Source organism: Uloborus diversus, chromosome 2, assembly GCF_026930045.1.
Source record: "Uloborus diversus isolate 005 chromosome 2, Udiv.v.3.1, whole genome shotgun sequence".
In the NCBI taxonomy this organism is placed as follows: Eukaryota; Metazoa; Arthropoda; class Arachnida; order Araneae; family Uloboridae; genus Uloborus; species Uloborus diversus.
This window is the reverse complement of record NC_072732.1, coordinates 196,163,851-196,174,289: the sequence shown is the minus strand read 5'-3', so window position 1 is coordinate 196,174,289 and position 10,439 is coordinate 196,163,851.

Here is a 10,439-nt window from a genome sequence, read left to right as displayed (position 1 = left end):
TATCGCTCAGAGTTTTACAATTTCACCGAAGATGGAACCATGTCAAAGAAATTAAATTTGCTGAAGTTTCACAAAAAAAAAAGAAACAAAACACTTTTACACAAATGTTCACAATTTCAACATAAATTTGCATTTTAATTGGATCTTCAATTATGAAACTTCTTAAGAAATATTTTCCCGTTTTAAAGATATAAATGTAAAACTCAATATAGTTGCAACTTAAAAATTAGTTTTGTTGAAACACTTACGTAATTAGTAAATCTCGATGGTTTGCAATCTGCAAACAGCTCTTTTTTTCAGAACAGAAGAATCTGCCAACATTTTAGGATGCCACTTTAATTTCATTCTAGGCAGAACATGTTACCTGAAAATTGCTTTTAAAAATTCCTTGACGCTTAATTGTTTTTAGGTGTTAAAATTTCTTTTAAATCCTTTGAATTCTTTTGTGAAGAGAATGCTTTGATGCATTTTTAATAAGAGTTTAAATGAAACAATTTCAGTTGCGTCTTTATTAACTTTTTCTCTCTTTTTCGTACTTGCATTTACATTTATTTATCTTTCTTTTCAGTTTATGTTGTCTTGATTATTTTTATCACCTTACCTCTTTTACGACTTTATTTTGTATTGCGTTAGTTTAATATTTATTTCATTTCAACAGATAAAATGAACATTTTCCCCTTACACTGCTAGAACAGAACTATCAAGCATGTTAAAATTTCACGGTTTAGACGAAAACTTTTTTGAAACTGAAGAAACATTTTCATTCAATTTATTTATTTTTTGGAATTATCATGCCAATGTTATTCTCACCAGAGAATCACATGTGTTGTGTACCAATGAAAAAATAATATAAATAAAGAGCAATCGAAAGTCCATAGTGAAACATTTTTCTGATACATAAGTTAATTACACTGGTCTCTCCTTTATCGATATAAAGTCTTGAAAACTGCAGAAATTTTAGGAAAAGTCGCCAAATTTTCAGTCTTGGCGAGAAATGGAAGATAGCACACTATACCATCGTCTGCACGTGGCAGGAGAGCCATCTGCAAAATGTATCAAATTTATCTTCCATTTCTCACCGATACTTGCTAAATTTTCGCGATTTTTCCCAAACTTTTGACAGACTTTCAGACAGTTTGTTTCATTGTTCTCCCAGTAAGTGGGAACAGTAAGTGGGAACTTTGAAATAATCTAAATTTAATTAAAAAAATATGAATGATTGTTGCTGCTTATTTTTATTATGAACGATTGACTTTGTCGAGGTAAATTTCATGTCGTCTTGACATGCAGTTGTGACATCTACCTCGTATTTGTTTGGGACTGAGATAGAAAGATGTAAATGATTACGTGTTAGTAAATTAACTTTAAGTGTCATATTCAGATGTAGCATTTAATAAGGACGTAACCTTTTGTCTATCATCAGTACAACAGCTTCTTTCCGAAAATTTCCAAAATGCTTACTTATATGACTTCCTTTTTCTCAGGTATGTTGAAATTTTAAAATGTGTATAAATGCTAAAATAGTTAGCACATTGCAATGTAACAATAAAAATAATTTAAGCTAAATAATTACGAAATGAAAGTATTGATGTGATATAGCTATAAAAGTCATAATTCTATTTAAGCATCTTTATTTTGTTGGTACAGGCTTTCGAACGTATTCTATTATTATTTGCAACAACAGGCTAGTTGTAACTAAATTTAATTCAATGCATAAGTTCTTCACTTTTAATATAAAAGTGCCATAGGAGCAGTGAGCAATGAACTGATGGTGTCCCTCTGTTTCCTCATTACAAAATATAAACTCAATTGCATCCATTCTCTATACAAATAAAATTAACAACATCATTCCACTGCTAAAATGAGCTTTAGATAGTTGGCAAATGTAAGATTAGTAACTCCAGTCTGTAAAGCTTATCTAACAGTTTAAAAACTGCAGCTAACGAAAGAGTAGTTTACATCGATGGGTTCAAACTGTGATGGCATAGTGATTTTTCTTACATGATACTTGAAAGCAATATTTTTTCTATACTATTTTTCACTGTATGCCGACTTGACTTTTCAAAAACTTTACCTGGCTGGAAATATTGAAGCAGAAAATAAAATGCTATTGTTTCATAGTTTCCCCTGTCCCACTGTGCCCACTCTTCTACATTTTGTCAGTATCTGATGTTGCTTTGTAAAACATGCGGTTGACAAACTTCCGAAAACATTTTATATTTCATTAAATTACAGGGCAATATAAAGGTTTCAGAAGATTATTACATCAAATGAAAGCATCAAATAAGAAAACATTGAATATTTTTCTTTTTGTTTCATTTATTTTGGATGGGGTAAAATGCGTCATAGTTAGGCTCAGCAGACTTTGCCTTAATGTTTTGATAAATAAGAGGGACGACGCCATGCTCATAGTAAAGAAAAATAAAAAAAAGTATTAAAAAAAATCAAAAATCTCAAAATTGTTATCGACTACCCAAAAAGTGAAAGGATTGATATTGTAGAAAAGGCCTAGTTGGCTTAAAATTATTAGAAGTTTCTATTTTCATTTGGCGTCAACAGCACTATCTTGAAATATGAAAAGAGAATTACTTAAGGTTACATTTTCGTGTCTGTATATTGTAAATATTTACTTTCTTAATAAACAGGTTACAGAATGCTCTGAATTGACATCATTTTCTCACGATGTTCCATTTTAGCTAGTCATGGGTTAAAAGCAGTGAAAAATATTGTGGTTATTGCTTGTAAGTTTAAAGTTTAAAAATGTTTCTTGAAATATCATGACTATGTTTAAGATTAGTCCAATATCAGAATGAAAAAAAATAGATTTCCCTGCTATAAAACGTGATAATGCGAGAATAGTTCAAAAATGACCAATTTTACACCACCCTATCCTATATCGTTAAACACATTGAGAAGAAATAAAATGGAGGGAGTGAAGATTTTCATTCATGAAAACAAGAGCCCAAGTCACGTGATATATTTTAAAACAAAGCAGTGAAAAAAATCAGCTGTTTTGTCACTTGTTTCGCGCAAAACGTGCCAGCCGTTCGTCGTTGTTGAGTCACGTGAACTGAGTTCTTTGAGTCAGCTTTTGCTAAGCCCATGATTGGACATGCTCCCTCCATTTTAAATCCTGCTCTAAAGTGAAAAATGTTTGGATCCAGATACTGTCTTCGCTTCAGTATTCCTGCTAGAATGCAGCATGTTCGGATCATGTCGAAAAGGAAACATTAGTCAACTTAAAATACTTGTGAGTTAGTTGTTTTTTTACTACACTTACGGTAAAATATACACAGTAATGAGACACAGATAGCTAAATAAAATCCATGTCCAACTGGCTATTGGTTTATTTAGAAGTTTAAGGAGGCTTTAGAGTCTACTGAAATCAACATTCGTTATGTTCAAAATAGTCGAAAAATGCTTATATATATATATATATATTTTTTTTTTCAAATCTATTATCACGTGTTCATCTATGCGAGCTCTATGAACATGAGCTGAGCTTTATGGTCATAACAAAACTTTACAGTATGTACTTTTATTGTGATTATATTACTTATTTTGCAACATATTGCATAATTTTACGAACATCAAATAATAATCTCATCTTTCAAGTTCTAGACACTTATTTCCAGTCTAAAAATGACATGCAATCATTTTCAATATTTAGAGATACTCACATCTTTATCCACGCATTCACTAAAATAATTATATAAAAAAATACTCCTATTAATGCACAGCATTTTTTCTCAATTAACTGTTAATTTATTCAGAAAGCTACTCTGACAACATTTGAAGAAAATACGCCATGATATTTTAAAATGTAATAATACTCATATTTACAGTTGAAAAATGTCCCTAAAAATGCCTTTCCAAACTGTTCACTATAATTATATTCCTTGCAAATGTTGCATACAATTAATGAACCAATAGATTAACTGATTATAATTTTTCACTTCGTTAATTTTTTTCACTCCGAAAAGCACAATTACAAGAAAAGAAGTCCCTTATTCACAGAAGTCTTTCTAAGACCTGCATCCAAAAATTTGTTCTAAAAGTCATTTGATAATTGGTTCTTTCACCTGTAAGTTAGCTTAAACGGTTTAATTTAAGAATTTATTCAGATGTGCTTAATTAACTTTAAGTTCAGTTTTCATCAGTGAAACATTTCCTCTGAAAAAAATCATTTGAATATATATTTGCTTAAGCAAGTTTTGACTTGGAGGAATTCAAGTGATATTAGTCTCTTAATTCAATCAGCACAAATAAATCCATTGTCTTCATTTATTACAAAGGAATCTCAAGGAAGAAGTAAAGCTGATGCCTATTCTAAATATTAAATCTTAAAACAACAAACAGTTGGAAATCCTTATGAAATTGGATTATCTTTATAAATCTTTTTTTTTTTTTTGTGTGTGTGAAATATCATGAATTACTAGTGATGAATAATTCAATTACTAGAAAAAAAAAAAGGAAATTTTGAAATTTTGGAATCTTGAATTAAAATTATTTTTCTTGCAATTACGAGTGTATGTGTGTGTGTGTGTGTATGTAGGTATGTGTGTGTAGTCGCTTGTGTGTAAATGTGTGTACAGGCGCGTGTGTATGTAGATATGGTTGAAAATACATTATAGTTACCTGAAAGAAAGAAAGAAAAAACAGTTTAAATAATTTACCTAGCCAAAGATCACAAAAACAAATTTCATGTAGTTCTTCTTTAAACATTCTTATAATCACGTAACTGCATATTACCAAATGTCTGAAAAGTTACAATGCCACTGAAAAAAATTGGGTTGTTATAGATTAGGTTAATACAAATAGGTACAGTCAAACTCGCTTACAAAGAACCCTGATTTAACGTGAGCCCGGATGTAATGAGTCAAGCAAAAATACTTGGTTATTACAGAGTTTACTTCGTGGGAGCGAAACTCTCTTTTATTGAGCAGTACCTGATTAAAGCGATAAATACTTCGGGATTCATAAAACTTTTGTTGACTTCCAGCTCAGCTTATGTTCTCTAGGAAAAATTCCTCTAACATTCCGATGTCAACTGAAAGTTTGTGATGATCGATAAATCCTGGGAAGATATGATGACTTTCTCTTTTTTAAATTTTTAATGGTGAGTAAAGAAGCATTTGGAAATTATGCATTTTTTGACGACAATGTTACCTCTTCCGATATATTCTGTAGCTCAAATTCAAGCTAAGCAGATTAGAAAATATCGAAAGCGGCCACGATAACGACAAATGTGAAGAATTTCAAGTCGAACCACCTTCAACAATGTCAAAGGCTTTTTTGATACGCGGAAAAACAGTAGTTGGAGTGTAAGTGACATGTTTTTCCTCTTGCCATAAGTATTTCTTGACAAACAATAACACAAGAAAGAGACGAAAAAGACAGCTCAAAGCACGTTCAAACTTTTTTGGTACCTTACAAAAAAAAAAAAAAATCCAACAAAATGAGTGTTAGATAAATTTCATGATTTTTTTCTCGAGCCCATTTATTACGAGCACTGAGTTATAACGAGCAAATATCGTGGTTTTATCACGTTCGTTATAAGCGAGTTCGACTGTATCTCTACAATGACTCTATGAAACGTCAGCTTCTCTGGATAGGGTTGCTTCAACACCGTTGGGGATCAGGCTTCTCGAAGAGGTCTACTCTAGATTTGGATTCTAAAATGTTAGCTTCTGTAGTCTGGGTTCTTCTGAAAGTGACTCACTCAAGATTCGGTTTCTAAAATGCTGACTTCTGTAGACTGAGCTTCTGAAATATGTGTTACGCTTTTGATTTGGTTTACATGAGATAATTGTCTCAAAATTTATCTTTTCAAATGTGAGTTTCTCTATCTTCTGCTTCCAAAACGTGCTTCGCCCGAGATTGGACTTCCTAAAAGGGGGATAAGTAGATTCTACTTTTAGAAGTAAGCTTGGACTTTCTGAAAGTGGTGCTAAGAATCTATGGATTTTAAATTGAAATTGAAGGTCGGAAAATTGGATCATTAGAGATTATCATTCCAAAAATTTGTTGATTAAAAGTTCCAGCTTATGCCCGAGGTAATAACGTTTTAAACTAAAATGCAAATCCATCAATGAAAATTAATTTTTCAACTGTTGTGTCCTGCATGATTGCATTAATCAACTGTTTCGTTTTTCCAAAATAAATTTTACATTCATATTTCTCACACACACACAAAAAAGGGGGAGAGAAATAGAGATAAAGAAAGACATACACTAATTCTTTATCACATGCCTTATCACATTACATTTTTTTTTTTGTTGAAAAACACGTATAGAATATTCACATTAGTATCAATTCTTTTCAAAACTTTCATAACTAGAATCAGGTCATTTTTTCGAGCATTGTGAAAATACCATTGCCATTTAACACACACACTCACAGCAGTGTGTGTTTTTAACATTTTACATACGTATTATTTTATTTATGTGTGACATTTAACGCACACACAAAGTAACATTCTAGGAATTAAAAAAAAGAAAACAAAGGATGTATTAAATATGATGAAAAAAAAATTTACTCGTGGGGCGATTCTCGAAAAAATGTCCCGTGCGTAAGGCTAAGTTTTTAATTTTATTCAAGTAATTATTAATTAAATATGGGATTAACTATTACGCCTTGATAGTATATTAAAGCATGTATTATTCCCCTACAGCATTATTTTTTGAAGGCTTTGGTTAGCTGGAAAAACGAAAAAACTTCGCGTAACGCACGGGACATTTTTTCGAGAATCGCCCCGTGGCTTTTTTTTTTTTTTATCGTTTTGAGTTTTCACTTACATTTTTTACGTAAACTCTTTATTCATTTGCTATCTTCACCAGAATTTTTTAAATCCAACTTTTTTCCTCTTGACAAAAACGTTCCAGATTTTGTCTGTAACAGTTTTTAAAACTCTTTCAATTACATCTTTCCTCCAAGTAAATGATTCTTATTTTTTGAAGGAAGCTAAAAACTTTCTTGTCTGTTTCATTGCTTTTATTGTCTTAACGAGGGAGACGTTTCTTTTTTCACACCTTATGTATTTCAAATTGCTCGTTAAGTGTTAATTAAGAAATATCGGGATTGCAAAGAAATAGTAGTTTTGTGCTTAATAATAAAAGAAAAAAAACTCATATGTTTCCCCTTCATTTTGTTTTATTTCTGTTAGTTCTCAGGAGGATGCAATATTTATTAAGCATTATGTCTCTGATGATTCAAATGACCTATGGTGTTTGAGACAATCACTAAAACAGATTTCTGATACACATTTTTAAGAGTACTAGCTACGTCGTCCGGCTTTGCTCGGTGCACCTCGAAAATAAAAGTTTCATCAAGTGACGCGTATTCAACAATTAGGTTTGAACAAAAAAAAAGTCAGTAAAATTCTGCAAAAGATTTCGAAAAAATAACCAAAAAGTTAACATTTTAAATCTCCCGATTACAGGAGAAGCCTTGAAAAAAAAAAAAAAAAAAACACAATTGTATTTGCTCATATTCGAGGCAAAAAATGGCAACAGATTTTTCATCTCAATGATTTTCTTTATCGCTACAAATTTTAATAAAAGCATTGTTGTGGAAAGTTGAGATGAAGCACTGAATAATAATTTGAATGGAGGAAAGCCTTCGAAAAATAGGGATTTTATGTCGAAATCTAAGTGTCCTAATAATTATATACAGTTTTTGATTGATATCTCCGCTAATTATTGTCGGAGGATTATGTTAAATAGCGAAAGATGAAGACGGAAAGATAACGAATCCATCGATACCTGGTTCGATGGTCAGTCCTCTGTCGTTCGGGAGAAGAAACTTGGACATAGACTCCTGTTTGTGAAAATTGCAACACCAAGAAGGACTTACGTGAGTGAGCTGAAAATTGCAGGAAATGTAAAGTAGGGCATGATATGCAAATGATTAGAATTGCAGACCGGTAGCACATGCATCTGCTGAGCAGCGCCCTCTGAACCGCGGATTCAACCGAATATAAAATCGACGGCTGTATCGAGGTGTGTATGATTATCGCTGGTTATATGCTAGAGTAAACGTTAACTGAATTTTTACTATGTCTCTCCGACGAAAGAAAGCGAAATTTGAGCAAATTTCGGAGTTTGAACCGGGCCGAATCGCCGGCCTTCGTAAAGATGATTGTCTTATCGTGCAGTAGCCGCTCGTGTACAGCGTAACAGCAGCACAATCATGCGTGTTTGGAAGCAGTGGACGGACGAGGGTCGGACAGCTCGGAAATCCGGGAGTGGTCCCCGAAATGTGACGTCAGCTCGCGATTACAGACACCTGATGTGTATGGTGCTGACGAACCTCAGAGCTTCTTCTAGACAATTGATAGCACAGTGGTCTACAGCTACAGGTGTTTCATTATGTGCTTCATCAATTCGGAGACCTCTGCTGCAGCGTGGGCTGCGCACAAGGATTCCTTTATACAGGATTCCTCTCACGCAAAACCATCGCCGCCTGCGTCTATACAATGGGCCAATGTGCATAGGAGCTGGCGTGCTGATTGGCAGCAGGTGGTCGTTTCTGACGGATTCCGCTTCAATTTGTGGCACCATGATGGCCGAATTCGTGTCAGGCGCTATGCCAGTGAACGGCACATTCCGGAGTGCATTATCGAACGCCACAGTGGACGAACACCCGAAGTTATGGTCTGGGGTGCCATAGCATATTATGGACGAATCTCTTTTTATTGTTTGTTTGGTTTGAAAATGTGATCATTTATTTGTACCATTACTACTCAACTGTGTATTAAATTTCATCCAACTATGATGCAACTGGATCTCCTCTGACTTTGTCAAACTACTGGAGGATAAGCAACAACAACAATATAAACAGAAAATTAAAAACTCTTAGATTATAAAATGAATTTAAAAAAAAAAAAACATTTCTTTCGAATCAGAATTCAACATCGGACACAATGGGACTGTACCCCACTTCACCTTTTTTTTTCTAATTCAACATCTTAAGGAGTTCGTTTAAAGTCAATCCTAAATGTTTTGAATGGTATAAATAGCTAAATTGATAGAACAATGTAAGTGATCAAACGACTAATTTTTATTCATAAATGAAAGTCCATGTATATAAATCCATGTATGCGATAGTTAAAAAAAAAATAAATAAACAAAACATTGATTGCGTGAAATCTGAAAAATAACGATCATTTGATTGCAAACGCAAGCAGCAATTTCATGTCCCAGAATCCATCTGGCCAATCGCTGCAGATTTATTGGTACCTAGCATCCTTTACAGATTATGATTAAAAATAAAAAAACATAGAAAATTAAATTTGAATTCTGAAATTTTGAATTCAAATTATGTTTTTCGCAATCACGAGTTGTGACAGGAATTGTTTCTAGAAATGGCTATGTCCCCTCAAGCCTGCCCCGCCTCTTGGACGGTTACGTGTGTATAGTATAGTTGTGTATGTGTAGGTTTGAGTGCGTGCGTAGACCTGTGTGGAATGCACGTTGGCGTGTATGTGTGTAAAGGCGTGTGAGTGTGTATGTGTGTGAGTGTGTGTGTGAATGTGTATAGTGTATGAGTGTGCGTGTGTGTTGGACGTGGACGTCCTCGACCAGAGAAGCGGATTCTGGGGTACACTGCTCAGGATCGGAGGAGTTACGCTTGTAGAGGGCGGTGGCGTTGAAAAAGGAACCAGACGCCAAGGATGGTCGAGTGAAAACAATTAGCAATCGTGATTGCTCAAAAAAAATTGCTTTGTCTCACTGTGTGTGCCCCTTCCTCCCCTATACATTTTTTTCGATATGAGCATGTTGTGGATGATCTAATTGGGTTGTTCAAGAAATGTATTTGTAATGTATCTTCACCTTGTATTTTATAGGCTGAGTGGCTGCTGTTTTGTGAAGAAAAATATCCTTTAAAGTTTAGATTTTGAAGACAGATTGTTACGCACAAAGAAACATAACGTATTCTCATAAAGATCATGTCGAATAAAGGGAATACTAAGTTAATAGAAACCGGGTAAAAGGAATAACATTGAACTAGTTATTTTCTAGGAAAACTCATATTATAGTTTGAGAAGGAAAAAAAACTTTGAGTTATGCTAAATTTTAGAACACTATAGTATGTTCTTGAATAAATAATTCATGAAAAATCATTGTTTATCACAACACGTTTTGTTTCAAAAAATGAGGGAATTCTTATTTTACCATAAACATCCGTGTTGGGAAGAATTTATAAAATTCATCGTACTTGTGACGTTTTGATGCTGACTTTTATGCATTATAAAGTAATGTAAGACGAGATTTGAAAGCAAATATCAGTTATTCTTTGTTTCAATATTTTGGGGAGTAGTTCAAAGATTCGCAAACCGTTTTGAATACCTGAATCTGGAAAGTACTTTTCCTCTCCTGTATCTGAAACACAAACCTTAGTTGCGTTAATTAACACAGAATAATGTTGTAAACTTATTA